Below are 22,722 nucleotides of genomic sequence, written 5' to 3'. Positions count from 1 at the left end.
AATCCCGATTTCCATTAGGAGAGGCTTATACTCCCTCCTGAGGTTTATTTTATTTTAATCTCATGAATTTCACAATATCCTAGTAATTGAAATATAGCTTGAAATTGTAATCTGGAATTATCTCCTTGTAGAGAAGCAAAATGGGGGAAAGAAAGCAAGTAATGTCAGTCAACTAAAAGGCATAGAGATAAAAGGAAATGAAATAGGAAGCAGAATAAATGCCAGGTTTAGTGCACGACATTTTTCTGAATGGGACATTTTTTAGTATTCTACAAGATAATACTTTTGCCTCATGATATAGGATAGCAGATGAATCCTGGCTAAATGAATAGATGCCGATCTATTTTCAATTATCTTAGATTAATTCCTGAAGACTGCAGTTTAATAATTTTGAGTCTGGATTTTATTTTTATTATATCACTACATGTTGAGAACCCTTCAAAAGTTTGTCTAGTTCAATTCTAAAATTCAACTGAGGCTGGGCACAGTGGCTCATGCCTGTAATCTCAGCAATTTGGGAGACCGAGGCAGGCAGATCACCTGAGGTCAGGAGTTCGAGACCAGCCTGGTCAACATGGTGATACCCTGTCTGTACTAAAAATACAAAAATTAGCCAGGCGTGGTAGCACATACCTGTAGTCCCAGCTACTTGGGAGGCTGAGGCAGGAGAATCGCTGAAATCCAGGGGCAGTAGTTGCAGTGAGCAGAGATCACACCACTGCACTCAAGCCTGGGTGACAGAGCAAGATTCCATCTCAAAAAAATTTAAATTAAATTAAATTCAGTTGAAACAACAATGTTTTGAAAAGCTTTTTAAAACACTCTTTAAAATTTAGAACTGGGCCGGGCGCGGTGGCTCACGCCTGTAATCCCAGAACTTTGGGAGGCCGAGGCAGGCGGATCATGAGGTCAGGAGATCAAGACCATCCTGCCTAACACGGTGAGACCCCGTCTCTACTAAAAAAATACAAAAAATTAGCTGGGTGTGGTGGTGGGCGCCTGTAGTCCCAGCTACTGGGGAGGCTGAGGCAGGAAAATGGCGTGAACCCGGGAAGCGGAGCTTGCAGTGAGCCGAGATAGCGCCACTGCACTCCGGCCTGGGCAAAAGAGCAAGATTCTGTCTCAAAAAGAAAAAAAAAAAATTTAGAACTGAAAGAAACTATGTCCAAAAATACGCAGCCAAGTCCCCTCCCACATTCGGGGTAGGTATTGATAACCAATCAATATCAATCAATCAAAGCATTCTTTCTGTGGCTAAAAAGTTTTTCGTAATACTATGCCCAAGATTCTACTGCCAGTTAATCTGATCTCACCCCAAAGCTGATACGTCATTGTCATCTCCACTGTAGTCCAATTTCTTCATATTATAAATTGAGAATCTAAGACACGTTGAGGTTAAAGGATCTTCTCAGTGCCAAAGATGCTGCTCCAGTCAGTTCAACGCCTTTCTGCTTCTGTTTTTGAAATACCAGATTACCCCTACACCAGGATGGGATGGGGTGGCCACTACTGCAACATGAGTTTTAAACATATGCCAACTAAACATAATTTGGGTCACCTACTAAACGCTGGAAACTATTCCTGAGTGCTGGGAATTCAGCAACAAACAGGGCAGATGCAGGGCTTGCCGGCATAAGGGGTAAAAAGAGTAAGGTCACTCCAGATAGCGCTTTCTCTCAGGAGGGGCCGTTTTCTAGAATGCTTGTGGAAGGCGTGTAGGAGGAGGAAAGCTGAACCATGAGAGCCAGCCCTGCGATCATGAGGAGAGGATGGTAGTGGGTACAGGGTGCTGCCAGTTGAGAGCCACAAAGGCTTGCTGGAAGGAGGCAAGGGCAGCAGTCTGCTGTGTTCAGTGCTGAGGGACAGAGTGGGGTGAGGACTGAGGGGTGCTTTGGGGATGGGGATGGTGTGTGGTCCCCGCTGGACAGGTTCCACGGGAGTGGTGATAACAGACGCCCTGGGCTAAGGCGAGTGGAGGGGAATGGAGACAGTGAACACAGACGAAACTTTCCAGAAGTTTTATTGATTGTGACAGGAAGCAGAGAAATGCAGCATTAGCTAGAGAGAATTTTGGATTAAGGAAAAGGTTTCGTAATGAAGGCTTTGAGAGCGTGTATATACGCTGATGGGTATGCAAGGGCCAGGGAGCTGAATGTTGGAGGAAGAGGGGCCAGATACAGATGCAAAGTCCTTGAATCCTTGAAAAGCCAAGGTGTGTTTGGGTCCAGGGAATAGAAACAGGGAAGGGATGGGCTTTATAGGAACAGGGGTATTTTGCCCACCTACAGGAGAAAGAATGACAGGGAAGGGGGGCTCACATGTAGGTAGGCTATTAGGTTAAGAGGTTGATGAAGGTGGGATATGTTTCCAAATACTAACTTAGACACACATGTTCTTCTGCTATGAGATATAAACTCCAGAATAGTGTGGCTCCTTGTCCATTTCATTCACTGTTGTAAGCTCAGGGCCTAGAACAGGGCTTGGTGACTGTGATATTAGACACTCATTAAATATGTGTGGAAGCAAAGGCACTGCAGAGCACTGGTTTTGCCATTCTGGTTTTCCAAATAACCACAAGGTGGCAGGCTTGTTAAAAAAAAAACACAGTGTCGCCTGCTTGGCTAATTTCTACTGTGTAATAAGTAATAAGCCCAGGATGACTTTTAAGTGAACTTTTTTTTTGAGACGGAGTCTCACTCTGTCGCCAGGCTGGAGTGCAGTGGCACAATCTCGGCTCACTGAAACCTCTGCCTCCTGGGTTCAAGCAATTCTCCTGCCTCAGCCTCCCAAGTTTCTGGGACTACAGGCGCGTGCCACCACGCCCAGCTAATTTTTGTATTTTTAGTAGAGATGGGGTTTCACCGTGTTAGCCAGGATCGTCTCGATCTGCTGACCTCGTGATCCACCCACCTTGGCCTCCTAAAGTGCTGGGATTACAGGTGTGAGCCACCGCACCTGGCCAGGATTAGTTCTTTGTTCATCCCAAATGTTTACTTGCTGTCCACATGTGGCAAAAACAGCTTCTTTCCAGTGATGATCAATCCCAGTGTCCGCTGCCTCCCTAATACCGTATGCAAAAGCTCTTCCCCATCTCCATAGCCTGGTCCCTCCAATTCCCACTGCTTCACAGTCCTTCATCACCAAGTGTAAAAAAAAGAAGTCCAGGCTGGGCGCGATGGCTCACGCCTGTAATCCCAGCACTTTGGGAGGCCGAGGCAGGCAGATCACGAGGTCAGGAGATCAAGACCATCCTGGCTAACACAGTGAAACACTGTCTCTGCTAAAAATACAAAAAATTAGCTGGGCGTGGTGGCGGGCGCCTGTAGTCCCAGCTACTCGGGAGGCTGAGGCAGGAGAATGGCGTGAACGTGGGAGGCGGAACTTGCAGTGAGCCGAGATCGCGCCACTACATGCCAGCCTGGGCAACAGAGCGAGACTCCGTCTCAAAAAAAAAAAAAAAAAGTCCCACGGAAGTGAGGACATATTCCTCGTACAAAGCCTTCATGTGCTTGTATTGTACGGACACATTTCCGTTGAGTCAGGTTCCAAATTCTAACCTCTCCATCACATGGCCCAGAAAGGATAGGAGCCAGGCTCCTTGGATGCTTTGCCAAGCAATTGACTCCGTCTCAGTGACCATCCAGGGAAGAAGGAATGGTTTTGCCAATACTCTTTCCAGTTTGACAGCATTTAAATGTCTTACGTATTCTCGTGGGACCGCAAAAGGATGTACGGTAGGATCATAGTTTCTGGGAAGTCTGTAAATTCAACTTGCTTTCACGGACATAGCTATTTGGGTTCCAGCTCAGCATCTTAACCTTCCTCTTGGTTGTTCTTCCTGCCAAACTCCACGAACTTTTCATTCCGGGTTCATATTTTCTCGTAGAAATGATTTCCCCTTAAAATAACAATACTTACTGCCTCTCAGCTATTTCTTACATTTGGCAAATTTCAAAGTCACATGAGAAATGTAAAACACTAGAGAATCCCCCATATGAAACAGGATCTTCTCTGAGATCACCTAAGGTGTCTGGACTCTTGATTTTAGAATCTGAATTTCATTTGTATAAGTCAGATAAAATTCCATTGGCTGTTTTTGGTTTTTGTTTCTTTCTTTTTTTAGACAGGGTCTCGCTCTGTCGCCAGGCTGGAGTGCAGTGGCGCGATCTCGGCTCACTGCAACCTCCGCCTCCCGGGGTTCAAGTGACTCTCCTGCCCTCAGCCTCCTGAGTAGCTGGGACTACAGGCATGCGCCACCATGCCTGGCTAACTTTTGTAATTTCTGGTAGAGACAGGGTTTCACCATGTTGTCCAGGCAGGTCTCCTGACCTCAACCGATCCGCCAACCTCGGCCTCCCAAAGTGCTAGGATTACAGGCATGAGCCACTGCACCCAGCCTTAGGTTGGCTCTTTTGAAAAGAAATCCCTTGGTGTTTTTCCTTATAGAGAATTTCTTAATATTTGATTTTTTCCCCTTACTACACCCTGGGATATTGAAAATTCAGGTGAAAATTAATTTTTGTTCTTCTTTTAAAAGTGGCACATAGGCCAGGGGGTGGTGGCTCACGCCTATATGCCGGGCTCCCAAAGTGGCTCAGCACTTTGGGAGGCTGAGGCGGATGGATCACCTGAGGTCAGCAGTTCAAGACCAGATTGGCCAATATGGTGAAACCCCATCTCTACTAAAAATACAAAAATCAGCTGGGTGTGGTGGTGGGCGCCTATAATCCCAGCTACTCGGGAGGCTGAGGCATGAGAATCGCTTGAACCCAGGAGGCGGAGGTTGCGGTGAGCTGAGATTGCACCACTGCACTCCAGCCTGGGTGACACAGCAAGACTCTGACTCAAAAAAAAAAAAAAAAAAAAAGTGATATATGGGGTTTGATTCTGATGCTTCTGTGTGATTATGTCCCTGACACTGTGTTTTTGTTCTGTTTTGCTTTGCTTGCATTTGAATTAGATAAAATCTATAGTCTTTTAGGTGTTCAAATCAATTGCTTCCTTTATAGAGTTTGAGAATTGGACGCCATCCTTACCCTGCTTCATTTTCCTCACCAGTAGAGTGGGAGAATAACAGTATCTATCTGTGGGGGGTTGTATTACCCAAAACATTTGTTGCCCCTCCCTGGTGGAGAACGATGCTTTCCCCATCCACTGATACCACACGTGGCCATGGGATTTGAGATGCCCTTCCAAGTAGTAGGATAAAACCTCCCTGGCCCATTGAGGTCAGGAGGGACCCTGTGACTTGCTTTGGCCATTGAATTGAGGGGATATGTGATGTGTTTTGCGTCTGAACAGAAGTTCAAGAACTAGCTCCTAGCTTGCCATCACTCCTTTCCTTTTGCCTTGAGACTACCAATCTCCACCCACATGCTGCGCTTCCTTCCATGACACAGCCCCACGATGGACATGGCATGTGGGCGAGAGGTAAACATGAATGGCTGTGAGCCTCTGAGATCTGGGGACTATTTTTTAACTGAGGCATTACTTAGTCCAAGTTAACTGATACAATATATGGTGGCTGTGAGAATAAGTGAGCTCATATCTGTAAAATCCTTAGCCCCATGTGTGGTATATATTAAGCAATGAATACATATTAAGTTATTAATATCCTTGATCACCATGCATTCAATTTATCTGCCACATTGAGGATAAAAGCCCATGTAGAACTATCTAATTTCCCTTACAAGGTATTGGCATAATTCAGAGATTTAAAATGAGATTTAGAGTCCAATAAAGAGGTTACGATATCCTCTCTATGGAAAGCAGTGAGAAGTGCAGAGGATGAAGTGCCAATTCATGGGACGCATGTGCTCCAGAATATTTCTGGGGCCACTAGCACTAATTTCCCTGGCACTGCAACTCTGCCTTTGTGGCCTCTTACAGTTCAGAAGGTAAACATTTCTTTGACTGCTCAATACAACCAGTAAGAAGAAATTACTCAACCTAAGATATTCTTAAATTTTGATTCAATTATATTGAATGATTATCTTCTTCCACTTATGATAGTGAGTTCTTGGCACCTAGGAAAGGAAAATGCACACTCCCCTATCTGTGCTAGGGAAGGGTAACAGAGCCAGGCCTATTTGGTGCCAAATTAGAATTATTTCGAAATCTCCTTGACATAGCTGAATGTCAAGAGTGGAGATGCATTCTAAGGTCCCAAAGAATGCAAATGTACTTTCAAATTGATGTCAACTTAGTGCTTTTCATACAGTTTTGAATGTTTGCATGTTAACAAAAACGTCCTGAGTGATGTCGATTCTGAGCTGCAGTTTCCACCGATTCTTTCCACCCAGATCAAGCACCACAGACTCCACCCATTCAGATAATTCACAGCAATATTCCTTCATTTGGGCCCTTGAGTGAAGAAGAAGACAGTTTACACTGTAATTCTTTCACTGGAGGGTCTGAAAGCCTGTCACCTACAGAAGCCCTCCAAGGTCCAGGACTGCCCACTTCAGTCTCCCAAAGTGCTAGGATTACAAGGATGAGCCATCGCACCCAGCCAGTCTAGTATTTTATACCCAACCAATCTATCCATCCAAAGAAAGGATAGAATAGACATATTCAGACTTTTAAAGACTGTCAGAATGGGGGTCAAAGCCAAGGAGAAGAGAGACATAGAATCAAAAAGGAGGGTGTCCAACACAAGGGAGCATCAGAAGGAAGTCCCAGCATAACAACAGCCAGCCAGTCCAGACAAGAGCTGGTCCAGGTCAGATCAATTAAACCAAAAGATTATGATGCATTTGAGAATTTGGAAACTGATACTGATAGACACTTGGAAATAAGAAGTAATTACACTTTCAGAGACAATGAAACACATGAGAAAAGGTGGCAACTTCAGGAACAACAAAAGTTTGTAAAAAGGAATCAGCTCATATACCCTACTTGGCTCAGTGGCAAACCATATTTATATAGTCATAACAATGTAAATCCTGACTAGTAATTTAACAACAAATTGCAACATATTGGGAAAATGCAAGGCTGAAAAGCAGGGAAGGGGAGATGAGAGGGAGAGCTATCGGAACACCCTATGCTTATATCGCATAACAGAAATTCAGTAAACAATGTCTACAAGTGACAAATCAAAAATTAGAAAAAGAGCAGTAAAATATAGAGGAATTTGCCAGGAAAACCAACTAAGTATTGCAAGGCCATACCCCTAAGGAACGCAAAAAGAAAGATGGGAAGGAACGAGTAGGGGAATGGTGTTTTCCATTATAAGCTCCTTTGTACTGATAACGTTTTAAATTACATATACGTATTACCTTGATTTTTTAAGTTAATTTTTTAAGAAAGAAAGAGAAAACATAGGTTCATCATTAAGGAATTACCAGTCTAGCTGGGGAGATAAGACACCTACATGTAAAAAAGAGACTAAGAATAATAAAAGTTTAACTTTTAAGGACAAAAATAGAACACAATTCACCAGGCAGTTTGACTAATTGCCAAAAAAAATAATTCCAGAGTCAGAGAGAGAAGAGCTCACTGCCACCTTGAGGTTATAGGGGAAGACTTTGTGGAGCGGGAGGATCGGCCCTGGGTTTCCTTGGGAAGGCAGAACTTTCTACTTACACACGGCAAGGTCAGGCCAAAGAATTCTTAGAGGCAAAAACAAGCCATGCTGAGAGGGAGGACAGTGAGCAATCTGTTTGGACTGAATCGCTAATTGCTTTTGTCCAATTTGGGTCCTACAGGAGCTGTTCAACAATCCAACCAGGAAGGGTCGATGGAGTCCAGGCTCCAAAGGTCTTAGAAGTCAGGTTAAAAAGTTTTTGAGTGTTCCCCAAAGAGATGCAGGTCCACACTGAAGGTGCACAAAATGACAGACAGCAAGAGCAGGTTGGGCCTTCTGTTTTGTCAACATTAATTATAGCAATTGACATTATATCTTCACTCAGCCTGTATGTAAGATGGTCAGCGAGTGTATGAATCTATCCCAAGGTGGTGTGGGTGACAGGAGTGGGGATAAGTTTATACACTCACTGACCATCTCACATACAGGCTTTCCCACCCCTTACTTCCCATGTATTGTCCTGTTTTGCAGTACACGTGGCTCATGTGTTAGCTTAATTAACCCTCAAAAAATGGACAAGTGGCTTAAAAAGACTCCTGGAAATAAATTACAGGTTGAACTTAATATTAGTACTAATAGAGCAAGAACAGAGAAGCAACAGGAAATTTGCAGAGCCAACTCACCTACGTCTCAGCCTGAGCTAAAAGCAACATGGGCCGGGTGCAGTGGCTCACGACCAAAATCCCAACACTTTGGGAGGCCGAGGTGGGCAAATCACCTGAGGTCAGGAGTTCAAGACCAGCCTAGCCAACATGGTGAAACCCCATCTCTACTAACAGTACAAAAATTAGCTGGGCATAGTGGCCCACACCTGTAGTCCCACCTACTCGGGAGGCTGAGGCAGGAGAATCGCTTGAACCTGGGAGGCAGAGGTTGCAGTGAGCCGAGATCACACCACTGCACTCCAGCCTAGATGACAGAGCGAGACTCCATTTCAAAAAAAGGCAACAGTGATCACCTCACCTCTAACAATACACTGGAAAAAAATTAAATTACCAGGAAGATGCACTGTAATCAGATTTGTATCCACTGCTATTAAAGAGAAAACCCACCCTAAGTGCAAAATGTGCCTTGAAAGAGTAGCTGATGATAGGTCTTAGCACCACAACTACAGACATTTGGAAATACTTCCCATTTCAGCTTAAACTCACTTCCCAAACTTTCTATTGTGATGTGTTTTATCAAGTATGTATGATTAGTATAATAGCATTTGTGTATTATTTATATGGCATGTCACTATTTTTTCCCACTGAACGTATGCAGAATCGAAAGAGTTTTGAGGTCATTGCTGTAGACTTGGGGAATTTCACAAGGTTTGGGGACTACAGAACGCTGTGCTCAAAATTCTGCTGAAGGGAAAATAGTTTTATGGGGATGGGTTCCATGAAGATTTACAATAGTGCTAGAATGAAGTAATAATGGACTAAATGAGATTAATCAATTCACCTTTGAATTGAAATGATGGAACAGGTTTGAGAAATACTGCAAAGGACTAAGGAATGAGACAGGGTAGCTGGTTTAATAAGGGAGGACATTTGTCATACTGCCTGCTAACTATAGCTATCAACAACATAAAGCATAATTAATACTGGCTTTATGGGCATGTCATTTCTTACTCATCCAAGTATATATAATTCTACTTAAAACTCTATTTTCAGGGTTACCAAGGATTATGTACCTAGGAGCACTTTCTTAATTCTTTTAGCCTAAGGAAATAATTTAAAGTTATAAAAGTTCAGACCCTTCCATTTTTAAGGAGGTTTTACACTAATTAGATGTTTAAGCATAAACACATGAACACTAGTTAACACTTCTATAGTGTTCACTATGTCCCATGTGTCATTCTAAAAACTTTACATATATCACTTCACTTAATCCTCACCAAATAACCCTGCAATTTGGTACAATTGTATTGTACCCATTTCACAAATGTGGAAATCAAGGCAGAGAAAATAAATAACTTGCTCACAGCCAATTGATAAAGCTGGATTCCCACCCAGCAAGCCCAGCTCCCAACCACACACTAATTGTGACAACAGTACAATGAGTGTAAATGCTCAAAAACACCCTCACGTGACTCACATTTCCTTCTGAGATGTCAAACTCTTCAGTTCTATACGTTTTCTAGGCTTTTGCTTCAAAATGTATGAATTAGAAATAAACCAATTTCTTAGGCCAGGCGCCATGGCTCATGCCTGTAATCCCAGCACTTTGGGAGGCCAAGGCGGGTGGATCACGAGGTCAAGAGTTCAAGACCAGCCTGGCCAACATGGTGAAACCCCACCTCTACTAAAAACACAAAAATTAGCTGGGCGTAGTGGTGGGTGCCTGTAATCCCAGCTACTTGGGAGGCTGAGGCAGAGAATTTTTTGAACCTGGGAGGAGGAAGTTGCAGTGAGCCGAGATCGTGCCACTGCACTCCAGCCTGGGCAGCAAAGCAAGACTCCATCGCAAAAAAAAAAATAAGTAAATAAACCAATTTTTTTTTGTTGATTGGTAAAGAGACAGAAGTCTCCAATTCTAGACATAGCCCATAAGCTGGCCAATAAAATGTAATGAATAGAATATGCAAAATGACCAAGATCTGTGACCCCAAAGGCAGGGAAGAAGTTATTAAATAACGGAGTAATGACTGACTAGCACCTTATAGGAAATGTATTGAACACAGCCTTGGAATGTTGGATACTCAGCATATTAGTTTTCTGTGGCTCCCATAACCAAGTAATACAAGCTTGATGGCTTAAAATAACAGAAATGTACTCTTCTGATGTCCAAAATCAAGGTGTTGGCAGGCTGCACTGCCTCTAGAGGCTCTAGGGGAGGATCCAACTCTTGCCTCTTCTAGCTTCTGGTAGCCGCCAGCATTTCCAGCAGCTGTCAGCATTCGTTGGCTTGTGGCCACACTGCTCCAATCTCTGCCTTGTCTTCACATCACCTTCTCCTTGGCTTGTCTCTCCTACGTGTGTCTCCCATAAAGACACTTGTCATTGGATTTAGGGCCTGCCAGGATAACCCATGGCGATTTCCTCATCTCAAGATCCTTAATTATATCTGCAAAGAGCCTTCTTCCAAATAAGGTACCATCCATATGTTCCAGGGGTTAGGATCTGGACATATCTTTTCAGATGGTGTCACTTAACCCACTATAAAGACATTATCCAAAACCAACAAAGTTAAATAGCCCAGATATATAACAATTCAAAGGTTAGGAAGACAAAACAAAGCAAATTGAAAGGTACACAGCAAATATATACAAGTAAGACGATGTGACGTGTAGACTTTTAACATGCAGAGTAGGATAATACATGCATTGTGTAAATGCTCAGTATCAGCTGGGCATTAGAATATTGTGCATATTTGGAATGACACATGAAAATGGAATTAAAGTTGGAAAAACACCAAACAATTAAATATTAAGATAAGGCCTTAGGCCAGGCTTAGTGGCTCATGCCTGTAATCCCAGCACTTTGGGAGCTGAGGCGGGTGGATCACCTGAGGTCAGAAGTTCGAGACCAGCCTGGTCAACATGGTAAAACCCCATTTCTACTAAAAATACAAAAATTAGCTGGTTGTGGTGATGCACACCTGTAATCTCAGCTACTCGGGAAGCTGAGGCAGGAGAATTTCTTGAACCCCGGAGGCAGAGGTGACAGTGAACTGAGATCACGCCACTGCACTCCAGCCTGGTTGAGACAGAGCGAGACTCCATCTCAAAAAAAAAAAAAAAAAAAAGGCCATTAAATAAAGGATTAAAAGTTCAGCCGGGCACGGTGGCTCACGCTTGTAATCCCAGCACTTTGGGAGGCCGAGGCCGGTGGATCACGAGGTCAGGAGATGCAGATCACGAGGTCAGGACATCCAGACCACGGTGAAACCCCGTCTCTACTAAAAATACAAAAAAACTAGCCAGGCGTGGTGGCGGCCGCCTGTAGTCCCAGCTACTCGGAGAGGCTGAGGCAGGAGAATGGTGTGAACCCAGGAGGCGGAGCTTGCAGTGAGCCAAGATTGCGCCACTGCACTCCAGCCTGGGTGAGAGAGCAAGACTCCGTCTCAAAAAAAAAAAAAAAAAAAAAAAAAAGTTCAAGGATGATTAAAAGAAAGCTTGGAAAATAAAATAATAGTACAAGCCCATCAGGTGAAGGCGCTCAGGAAAGGAAATGTTGACTTTTCCTCAGCTCAAATGTGGGGCAGGGGGGATATTCACCAGTTAGCACTGCATCTCAGGGGGTGGGATTAGCTGTGAAATTATGCATCCCTGTATCTGAAGGGAGTGGGGTTAGGTGCTAGATGAATCACTGTATCATCTCAGGGAGTGGGTTAAGTGTGATTTTACATCAGGAGACCCGAACCCGGCCCGCCCATCATCTGAGATGTGCATCTCTGTTCAAGGCTGCAGTGTTAGGCTCCCTGTTCAAGGCTGCAGTGTTAGGCTCCCTGTTCAAGGCTGCAGTGTTAGGCTCCCTGTTCAAGGCTGCAGTGTTAGGTTCCCTGTGCAAGCCTTCAGTGTTAGGCTGCGTGGGTCATATAGTGTTGGTCTCCCCAAAAATGAGTGAACCCCTGCATGTCCTTTGTGTCATCAAGGCTGATTATCAACTTTATAATATAAGGAAATTCAAACCAAGTCATGTTAGGCCCGTTCTGGCTCTAAATGGCTGTCTTAGGGTCCATAAATTTCCTCTGTAAGAGCAAGCATTCCTGAGCATTAGAATGCAATGTCTAGGGAGGCTTTGGAATCCTTCCTCTGAGGTTCTGAACATACGGGCACATTCCCATCTGTCTGGAATAATCATGTACAGTTCTGCACAAAATTAGGAGGATTAACCAGCAGACCCCTTAGGTCCTGTGGCTCCCAAGAGCCTCTCAGCTTTGACCTTCTCACGTGTTCTCTACCACAAGCTGAGGCCAGCAGGGAATGAGTTCTGTAACTCAAGAGGGCAAAAGCTCTCCTAAAGCAACAATTTAGTCCTGAGTCCTGATTTCAAAGAAATAACTTAGTGGAGGCATTCTCCAAGTCACACCAGAGAACGTCAAAGTTCAGGGACAAAGCTCTCATATCAGTCCCCAAATGCCAGTCCACAGACAACTGCCAGTTCACAAGAAACTATTCTTTGCTTCGTGGTGAAATGAAAGAAAAGTAAGGACAAATGTGTGCGTGTACGTGTATATACATGCATATTCATATGTATTACACATGCATATATACCTTTCACATAAAACATGTTCTCCTGGGAAGAAATGTCCTTGCTTTTAAAATTATGCCTTGTCTTTTGTGTTAAAGCATTCTTTCTTTTATGAACCAATGATGGTAGGTGATGGTAGTTGTTTCATTATTCTTTTTTCTTTTTTTTTTTTTTTTTTCCAGACGGAGCCTTGCTCCATCGCCCAGGCTGGAGTGCAGTGGCGCAATCCCGGCTCATTGCAACCTCTGCCTCCTGGGTTCAAGCGATTCTCCTGCCTCAGCCTCCCGAGTAGCTGGAATTACAGCTGTGCGCCACCACGCCCAGTAATTTTTGTATTTTTAGTAGAGGTGGGATTTTGGCATGTTGGCCAGGCTGGTCTCAAACTACTGACCTCAGGTGATCCACCCGCCTCGGCCTCCCAAAGTGCCAGGATTACAGGCATGAGCCACTGCACCTGGCCCGTTATTAGTTTATTTTTAATGCTATTACAGGGAAAAAAGTTTGTTGTTTTTTAAATTGGGCATCTTTTTTTAATCCCATTAAAAGCTTTATTTCTTGGCTTGTTTGTAAAATCTCAAAGTCTGGGAATCTCTGCCATAGCTTTACAGTCACTTTCAAGCAGCCTTCAGAACCCTGCAAAGCTGTGCCCCACACAAGACAATCCTTGCTCAACTCACTTGACTTTTCTGCCCGGCAGACTCCTGAAGCTACAACACCAGGAAGTGAGGTGAGGACTTTCACCTGAACCCCAATTACATCCACAGTGAGAGGGAACATGCGGGCGGCTGGAGAGCCTGTCTTCGCTGAATCATCTGGGGATAAAGTCACAGGCAGGACACCTCTATGCAAAGCAACAAGCAGGTGGCCTTTATCTGGGGACTGGCCATTCCTCCCCACATGCTTGCCACAAGCCTGCTAGAATGGAATAGATGTCAAACTCTTGCTGAATGAGTTCATATTCCTACCCTGCTTTTAAATGTTTAAGTCATAATCATCTTAGTTTTAAAGCCTCATTATTGCGGTATTTTTAGCATTCTAGTTTTCCAGATACATATATCATGTTACCAACCACAGTTCAAAAGCTCTTATGGCAACTTCCTCATGCGCGCATTTTATTCTATCTCTATTCTCTCCTAAGATGAGGAAGAGGGGAGTGTAGAAAATTTCCTGTGAACAATCAGAGGATTATACATAGACACAATTTGGTCATGTATTGAAGTGAACCTTAGCTGGGGAAAAATTAAAACCTAACAAGAAACAAAAGAGGAACCTACTGTAGAAAACAATGAGTTTGTTCAAATGCATTCTTAACATTTCTGTGAATATTGATCAACCATGAGAAACTTGTATAGCATAAAAGTGTCCACTAGGAGGCACTGCAGTCAAAGCACACAGAAATAGACTCAAAACCTTTATGTAAACTCACGTGTTTTTATTAATATTGTCAATAGTGAACTGTTTTTGCAAAATGAGAGGTCACTATTTTTCAGACCTGATTAGGCAAAAATTGCACAAGGCACTTTTTGCTGAAGAAAAAAAATCAATTTTCTGGCAGCAGGAGTTAGCTGACTCGTGGCAATCCAGAGTTGGCCTCTTACTAAGGTCAATATGCATGTGCTCAGGAAACTTGAACCCACACAAGAATGTGAACCAAGACGGTCAAGCCAGAGATAACATGCGGGTCTTGTAAATGTCAAACTTTGCTTCCTCTGCTCAGCTGAAAACATCCTCTTCTCTTTCCCTTACCCTCCTCCCACCCTGCCACTCCTAATGATATCTATAAACAAAAAAATTTTAATGACTCGTAGAAGCTTTAAAATAGGAGGACATTTAATTTCATAATGCATCTGCGGTCACCAGCTGACTGCAGCTGAGTGAAGATATAACCTTTAGCAGTGCTCCCTGACTACAGGTCAAGCGGATGCTCTCCTTGTGGCTGTAGCAGATGGAGGAGGAAAGATAAAGGTGAATGCAAGAGGCTAGAAACATGCACTGTGATCCCTTTTTTAAAGCCTTTGATTTTTTAAGATTAAACTAACCAATTTTTTAAAGTATTTGATTTGTTCATTAAACTACAAATACATTTCTTGGATTGCAAGCTGAAGAGCAACTGAGAGCTAGGAGAAGGCGTGATGAGACCCAGGAAAGAAACTACAAGGCACCCTCATGTCACTTACAATACAATGCAGGTCCCTGTAGGCCCTGCTCCTTGAGCCTCCTGGCACGCCTGTTAAACAACCACTGCTTTATTCACGCAGAGAACTTGCCATGCCGGGGTCGCCAAGGGAAAGCGAAGTTTTGGTCAGTGTTTTGGGTTGAACTGTATGTCTTCTCCGAAAAAATATGTTGAAGTCCTAACCCCTCTTTACATGAGAATGTGACATTATTGGAAGGAGGGTCTTTGCAGTTGTCCTCAAGTTAAACTGCGGTCACTAGGTGGCGCTAATCCAATATGACTGCTGTCTTTATAAGGAGAGGAGATTCGAACACTGAGATGCAGAGAGAGAACGCCGTGGGACAACAGAGGCAGAGATGAGGGTGATGCGTCTACAAGCCAAGGAACACCAAGGACTGTCAGCAGCTGGGAGAGATGGAAGGAGCTCCGGAAGGAACCAGGCCTGCCTTGATTTCAGACTCCTGTTCTCCAGAATTGGAGAAAATAGATCTCTGTTGCTTTAGGCCATCCAGTTTGTAGTCCTATCATTATGGCAGCCCTAGGAAACTCATGACAAAATTTCGAAAAAGTAGGCCGGGCACGGTGGCTCACGCCTGTAATCCCAGCACTTTGGGAGGCCAAGGTGGGTGGATCACCTGAGGTCAGGAGTTCGAGACCAGCCTGGGCAACATGGCAAAACCCCGTCTCTACTAAAAATACAGAAATTAGCCGGGCATGGTGGCGGGCGCCTGTAATCCCAGCTACTCAGAGCCTGAGACAGGAGAATCACTTGAACCCGGGAGACAGAGGCGGCAGTGAGCCAATATCGTGCCACTGCACTCAAACCTGTGCAACAGAGCAAAACTCCATCTAAAAAAACAAAAAACAAAAAAACAAAAAAAAAAATGGAAAAAGTAGAACGGAATTCTGGGAATGATAATCAAGAGAGGTTCAACTGCTGAAGCACAAAGTTTTAAGGCTTTTTTTTTTTCTGTGTCTTCTCCTTTTCTTTCCTATTTTCCTGTCTACTCAACCCCGATATTCCAATTTCTCAATGTGAAATATTATTTTTATTTATCTTTAAACGCACAGCTGTTGGTGATTTCTGGAGACATGCCCATTATTTTTTCCAGTCCATTTTGTAGATCTCAAATACCTAAAAACTTCACAGTCCGGTTGGCATTTTTAAAGCACTTTGAAACTCCCTTGAGTTGCTCAAATTATTTGACGTAAATGTTCCCTTATTGTTCATGTCAGTTTAAAGGAAAAGATAAGTACAAATCTTATTTTAAACCTCAGGAAATATAGAGCAAAGTTAAGCATCTTATAGTAAATCACGTTGCCTTTCAGCGAGGGAGCAGAGCCTGGTGGACAGACTCCCAACTCCCTGTATAGTCTTTCTAAAGTATTACACAATTATATTTTATTCTTTATTATCCACCTACAAGAATGAATAAATCCTCCAAAATGGTGGTCAATCACAAGTTGCCTTTTGGGGACCTTTTTTTTTTTTTTGATAGAAATGCCTCTGATGTTTTGAGAATTCATAAAACCTCAAACAAAATGGAGCGAGTACCTTGTCATGTTCTAATTCTCCAGTAACCACAAGAATCTTCCTTCCTCTCCATTCCATTCTGAGAAAGAGCCACTTCACCTTTCAAAATGATGGGAAAGATAAGGCACAAGCCAAGCCAGATCTTCTCCCCCAAATTCCCTGGCTCTACACATCCCTGGGACAGGAAGGTCTCAGCTCGCTGACTTGGGCATCCTGTGTGCCACAGGTGGGGGATCACCATAGACAGCCCTCGGTCGGACTACCTCTGCCCTTGGCATTCTGCCTCCCAAAGATAAGTGTCATCTTAAAGACAGAGCCGCACCAGGGCAAAATCCCTTATCCTTGCTGTGTTTCAGCAGAAGTGAAACAGACTGGAATTTCCAAAGGTACTAAAGAAAGGAGAAAGGCAAATCAAAGAAAATCAAGAAAATTTAACAAGCCTAAAACTCAGAGGCACGGAAACACGGCTGAGCGTGTCCACCGCTCACAGGCCCTGTTCCACCCCTCACCCAAGCTCACGGGCTTGATTCACATGATCAAGATCACCTTGTGGCCTCCTTGTGTCCCAGCTACAGTCACGGCCACTGAAAAGTGCCACCTCACCTCCCTGCCAAGTCTGTGTCCTAGACAACTAACTCCCTGGATCAGGGGCATTACTGAACTAAGACCAAATCTCCAGATGAGAGGGAGATTATCAGATTCTTCACATGCGATCCAGCTTGTGGGAATGCAGTGGGGTATAGGAAGTGGTTCAGCCCCATATGGATCCTTATAATGGAAGAATTATGAAAAATATAACCACAGGATAAACATGACATTCACACAAGATGAATCAGGTACACACCACAAACTGTGTAAGTCTCAGTGAAAGTAGACTATCTGGCTGAGGTTGGAGGGTCCCAGGCTAGTGCCACGGGGAGACAAGGACATGGTGGACAGGAAGGAGGTGACCCAGGCAGGGAGAAGGAGCAGATAGATTAGGAGGTTGTTGCCAGAAAGTGGGGCAGACCTGTGGTAGAAATGCATGCCCCAGAGTTAAGGAAGCTGGGAACTGTCAGGAGCAGGCTGTGTGGTGCCAAAGAACACTGACATTTTTCAAATGGTGGGGGATTTGAAAAGGCAAGTGAGCAGCCCAAATGTGATCATAGTTAGCATCGACTGAGTTACACCAGAAATGTGCTAGACACTTCATATGGATCTTCTCATGTAATCCTCACAACAACCCCATGCTATAGAAGTACTGCCGTCCTCATTTTATAGAAGAGTTAAAAAGCCTTCAAAAAAGTAACTTGACCAAAGTCTCACAGACTAGTGAGTACAAAACCAAAATTGGAACCCACATCATTAGATATTGAAGCTGGAGCACTTAACACTATATATGTACACACACACGAGCACACGTGCACACACACACACACACACATCGTAAATATGAAGCACTCTACAGAGCAGGGGTATTTTCCAAAAGGAGGAAGAGTCATAGATTGCAAGCGATCATGGAGTATTGGTGTAAATGAGTCCCCAACCCAGTAGATGAAATGTGAAAAGGGGGAAGCCAGGATACTCCAGAGAGAGTAGGACTTCAGCTAGGGTGCGCATTCTTTGAGACTGAGCACACAGAAGGAAGTATCCACTGAAGAACAGGAATCCCAGACAGCCCAATGGAAAGGGTTGCCATGGGAGTAAAAGAGGAGTCAGGAGTCCGTGGGAAAGCCCCACAGAGCAGCAGGGAGCAAGGGTGTGCAAAGGAGACAGATTACCAGCCTGGCCAGAGCTTGGGTGATCCTTGGAGATGACAGGATGGTAGGCCAGATGGGACAGACTCCAGGGGGTCGCAAGTGTGCTGCTGTTTCCCCGTCCTCTGAGCTGCCAGGGCCTGGAGCACTCAGCCTGTGGTCAGTTGGTCGCCGGCCCCGGTGGAAGGGGAATCTTTGGGGCCACAGATGGTGGAGGAGGAAGGAGCTCTGCCTGGCCCCCTGGCAGCTGGGAGCTGGGAGCTGCCAGACCTTGAAGGAGAATTAGTTGGTCTAGGAAGCTTACCCTGGCATGACTAGGGAGGTAGAATAATCTGCCTAATGTACATTCCTCTTTTCCCCTGGAAAATCTGAAATAGCAGCCTGCTCTAAGCATGGTTGTACATTCTGCTTATTTGAAGAAGCCAGGCAAGGAGTTCCCCCACAAGCAGCAAGACATGTAGGAACTATAATGTGGAAGAACCTAAAACATGATTTTTGGTTCTCAGGTAAAGTAGGTCATGTATGGCAGCCATGTGACTAATGTCAGAATCACTGCTTTCTGCCTATTTTTCTAGTCCTCCAACCGTTTATTTATATTTGGAAACTATCTCAACCAGCCACTAACTGTATGTCATGGGCTTTCTCAACCGTCTTGTACGCCAGCCATCTCTGACTCCTGCCAGGAGGGATCATGTTGAAACAGTTTGGGAGTGTGGTTTTTAGGTTCCAGCAAAATACTTCTTAAAAAAAAAAAAAAAGCCTCCTAGGAAAATGAGTTTGAACTGTATGTAATTTCTGCTTCTGTTGAGTTTTCTGCAATGGTTCTTTCAAGCTAAGAACATCCCAATACTCAAGCCAGGATCATTTCTCTTGGCCCCTGTTCCATTTTTCCTTTTTTATTATGGAAAGTTTCAAACATGCAAAAATATAGAGAAAAGAACGATGATGCCCGGTACACCCCTCACCTTGCCTCAACATTTGACAATTGTCAACTCATTTTGGCCACTATATTCAGTGGATGGTGAAGGAAGGAAGGAAAGGAAGAAAGGAGAGAGGGAGGGAAAGAGGGGAAAGAAAGGAAGGAAAGACAAAAATAAAAGAAGAAAAGAGAAGAAAAGGGCTAGGCCTGGTGGCTCCTATGTATAATCCCAGAGCTTTGGGAGGCCAAGGCTGGAGGATTGCTTAAGACCAGGAGTTTGAGACCCACCTGGGCAACATAGTGAGATCCTATCTTTATAAAAATTTTTTGTATTAGCCAGGCTTGCTGGAAGGTGTCTGCATTCCCAGGAAGCTGAGGCAGAAGGATCACTGGAGCCCAGGAGTTCAAGGCTACAGTGAGCCACGATTGTGCCACTGCACTCCCACCTGTGCAACAGAGCAAGACCTCATCTTTAAAAAAATTAATAAAAAGAAGAAAGCAAAGAAGGATACGTTAAAATGTGTTGCACAAGATTTGGAGCATGTTCCTCCATATTTCCTCTTACTTTGGAACTCAAAACAGTTCTCAGTACAAATTACATACAATTGGTTTTATGAAATTCTTCCTTGATTCAAAATTTCAATTAGATTTCAGGGAAATCACTAGAAGCCTAGTTAAAAAGGAGTCAGTCTCATTGCAACTTACTATTATGAATGTGACTCTAAACAAAACTGATTATTGATGCCAAGCTCACATTTTACTTGTTGGGGATTTTAACCACATGGCAGCAACTTCCAGTAAGAAGCTTAAAAATTTCCCAGCTAAAGAAATGCTGGTGGTGGCAGGAGTGGTGGGAGACGGGGGAGGGGTGGTGGAAATCACATTTGATTTCTGAAAACTCCAGACAAGCCATGGAAGTTTACATTTCAGATTGTTTAAAGAAAAGCGCATCATGGGAGATCATCTTTGGGTGAATCAATGGAGATAATTCTAGAGGAAGTCAGAACTGGCCTGTTCTTGAGGTGGGAGGAGACGTTGGTTTATCGGTTGAGAATTTCTCAAGTATAGCATGACTTTCTTCCTCCCTTCCTTTCTTTTCTTTTCTTTTCCTTTCTTTCTTTTTCTTTTTTTTTTTTCTATGAGACAGGGTCTCGCTCTGTCGCCCAAGCTGGAGTGCAGTGGTGCAATCACAGCTCACTTTAACCTCAAACTCCTGGATTCAAGCAATCCTCCCACCTCGGCCTCCCGAAGCATTGGGATTAGAGGTATGAGCCACTGTGCCTGGCCTTTCTTTCTTTTTTGAAGCACAAGGACCAGTGGAGAAAAAGTGAATTTATAACATCAGTATTAACAATTATACAGTCACTTGCCAGGGTCTTCTGTTTTCTGTTAGCAGGTGAAAACTGAAAGGAGAAAATGCAGGCAGTGGCAGCCAATTTTAGCTCCCCATCTAGCCATGTCATTTATAACCAGAGTCATTTGAAACCTCCCATTGTGGGATTCGATGAACTCAAATGACTGCCCCAAAATACTGACCACATCTACATAACAGCAAACATAGGTTTGGCATGACATTGATGAGGGCCTGAAATCTTGGCCAGCGGCTTCCCGACTTCCACGTGGAATCCTCCTTAGAACAAATGCTTAGGGCAGATGTTTGTCTGAAATGAATGCAGACACACAGAGGCGGATGCACAGCTTTCTCTCACACACACACACACAAACACACCCACATTAATCACATAAGGTAATTACTTTGCACCAACCTAATATGAGTTTTTTCAAGGACCCTGGAAGTAGCCTGCATCCACCTGGGACAAACCTTCTCTTTCTTGACCATCTACAAAAGTGCAAGGGAAAAGAACACCATCTGGAGAGTTAGTGGCCTGAATTTTTTCTCTGTTCCATCAGGAATGGACAGCTACTTTAAGTTCCGGGGCCTCATTTTCTTCTGCTCTGACATAAGGGAAAAAAGTAGGCCAGATGATTTTTGAAGTTCTAAAGGCAGCTCCAGCCAGGTGCAGTGGCACTCACCTGTAGTCTCAGCTACTCAGGAAGTTAAGATGGGAGAATGGCTTGAGCCAAGGAGTTCAAGACCAGCCTGGGCAACATAGCAAGACCCCATCTTAAAAAATAATAATAATAAATAAAGGCAGCTCTACAAGCACAGTGAACTATTAACACAGAGTAGGGCTTGGCGTCTGCCGGTGTGGATTGAAATCTTTGCTCCGTGCTTCTAAACAGTGCAACTATGAGACTGTTGCTTGCTTTCTTTTGAAAACTATAAAGAATACCTATGTCACAGATTCCCGTAAGAATTGAATTCTTCAAACATATATAAAGCACCTGACTTAAGGAATATGTCATAATGCTAGCACCCTCCTTCTTAAAATGCTATGATTTCAAACATCAAGGAATCTGGGAAGTTTGCCTTTTTAAAGCACAACTAGACAATTCTGTCCAAAATATTTCCCACTATAACTTATTACTCATTGGAGGATCAGTATAAACATTTAGGTCAATACTACTGAAAAATACTCATGAGACAGAAGTATTGCATAGTCCATGTCTTATGTGAGATATTTTAGATACTTTTTCTTTCTTATTTGTTTCTTCCCTATTTCTTCCTTATTCACTTCCAAATAAAAGAAAGGTATAAGTTGAACCAAGCTGAGAAAGTGAAGTCTTTACAAAGTTTATATTGCTAATTAAATTAAGGTTTTTAGCAGATCAAGGACGAATAGCTGAGTTCAACAAAATATTTCCTTTGATCTCAAGGCTTTTTACTTCAAAGACTAACCAGCGGGATCATGCAGGGGGCTGCCAGTGAACCCCTCCTCTCCCCACGATGAGGGGGCTTGGGTGAAAAGAACTTTGGAGAATCCACTTCAGAACAGTGTGAACGCCTGCAGTGGTTGGTCCTGCCCAGGCCAGCCTCTGGGGTGAGACATGTCAGCGGAAAATAAATGAGTCAGAAGACGTGAGTTTGAGGCTTCAGTCTACCCATTACTCACATCCCACGAAAAAGTTGCTTGACATCAGCCTTCATGTTCGCCTATGAAAAATGGGACAATGATGCCTAACTTATTTGTCTCCTAGCTTTGATCTAAAGATAATGCCAGCTCTTTGAATATAGCAAATACTGAAATAAGATTAAGAAATAAAACCCCAGAGGGATACTCAAACAGTTTGCATTTTCTTCCAGGAAGAGTTTTTCAGCCTGGCATGGTGGCTCACACCTGTAATTCCAGCACTTTGGGAGGCCGAGGTGAGTGAATCTCCTGAGTTCAGGAGTTCAAGACCAGCCTGGGCAACATGGTGAAACCATCTCTACCCAAAATACAAAAAATTAGCCCAGCATGATGGTGTGTGCCTGAGGTCCCAGCTACTCGGGAAGCTGAAGTGGGAGGATTGCTCGAGCCTGGGAGGTGGAGGTTGCAGTGAGTCGAGGTCGTGCCACTGCACTCCAACCTGGGTGACAGAGTGAGACTCCATCTGAAAAAAAAAATAGTTTTTCTACTTGTCTTTCCAGTGCTGTACACAGTAAGTGCTCAATATTTCTTTTTTGAGTGAGTGAAGGGGTAAATGAAGA

At 43.8% G+C, this 22,722-nt stretch overlaps 1 protein-coding gene and 1 pseudogene across 1 annotated transcript in view; both read right to left on the bottom strand.

The window, feature by feature from the left end:
• The window catches only part of BASP1 (brain abundant membrane attached signal protein 1), a 109,462-nt gene that overhangs the window by 74,083 nt on the left and 12,657 nt on the right, over positions 1 to 22,722 (bottom strand). The window lies entirely within an intron of this gene.
• On the bottom strand, positions 1,597 to 3,863 carry LOC116456735 (DDB1- and CUL4-associated factor 13-like; annotated as a pseudogene).

The sequence above is a fragment of the Hylobates moloch genome, unplaced genomic scaffold (assembly GCF_009828535.3).
Source record: "Hylobates moloch isolate HMO894 unplaced genomic scaffold, HMol_V3 SCAFFOLD_17, whole genome shotgun sequence".
Classification (NCBI taxonomy): domain Eukaryota; kingdom Metazoa; phylum Chordata; class Mammalia; order Primates; family Hylobatidae; genus Hylobates; species Hylobates moloch.
This window is presented reverse-complemented; position numbering and strand designations above follow the sequence as displayed.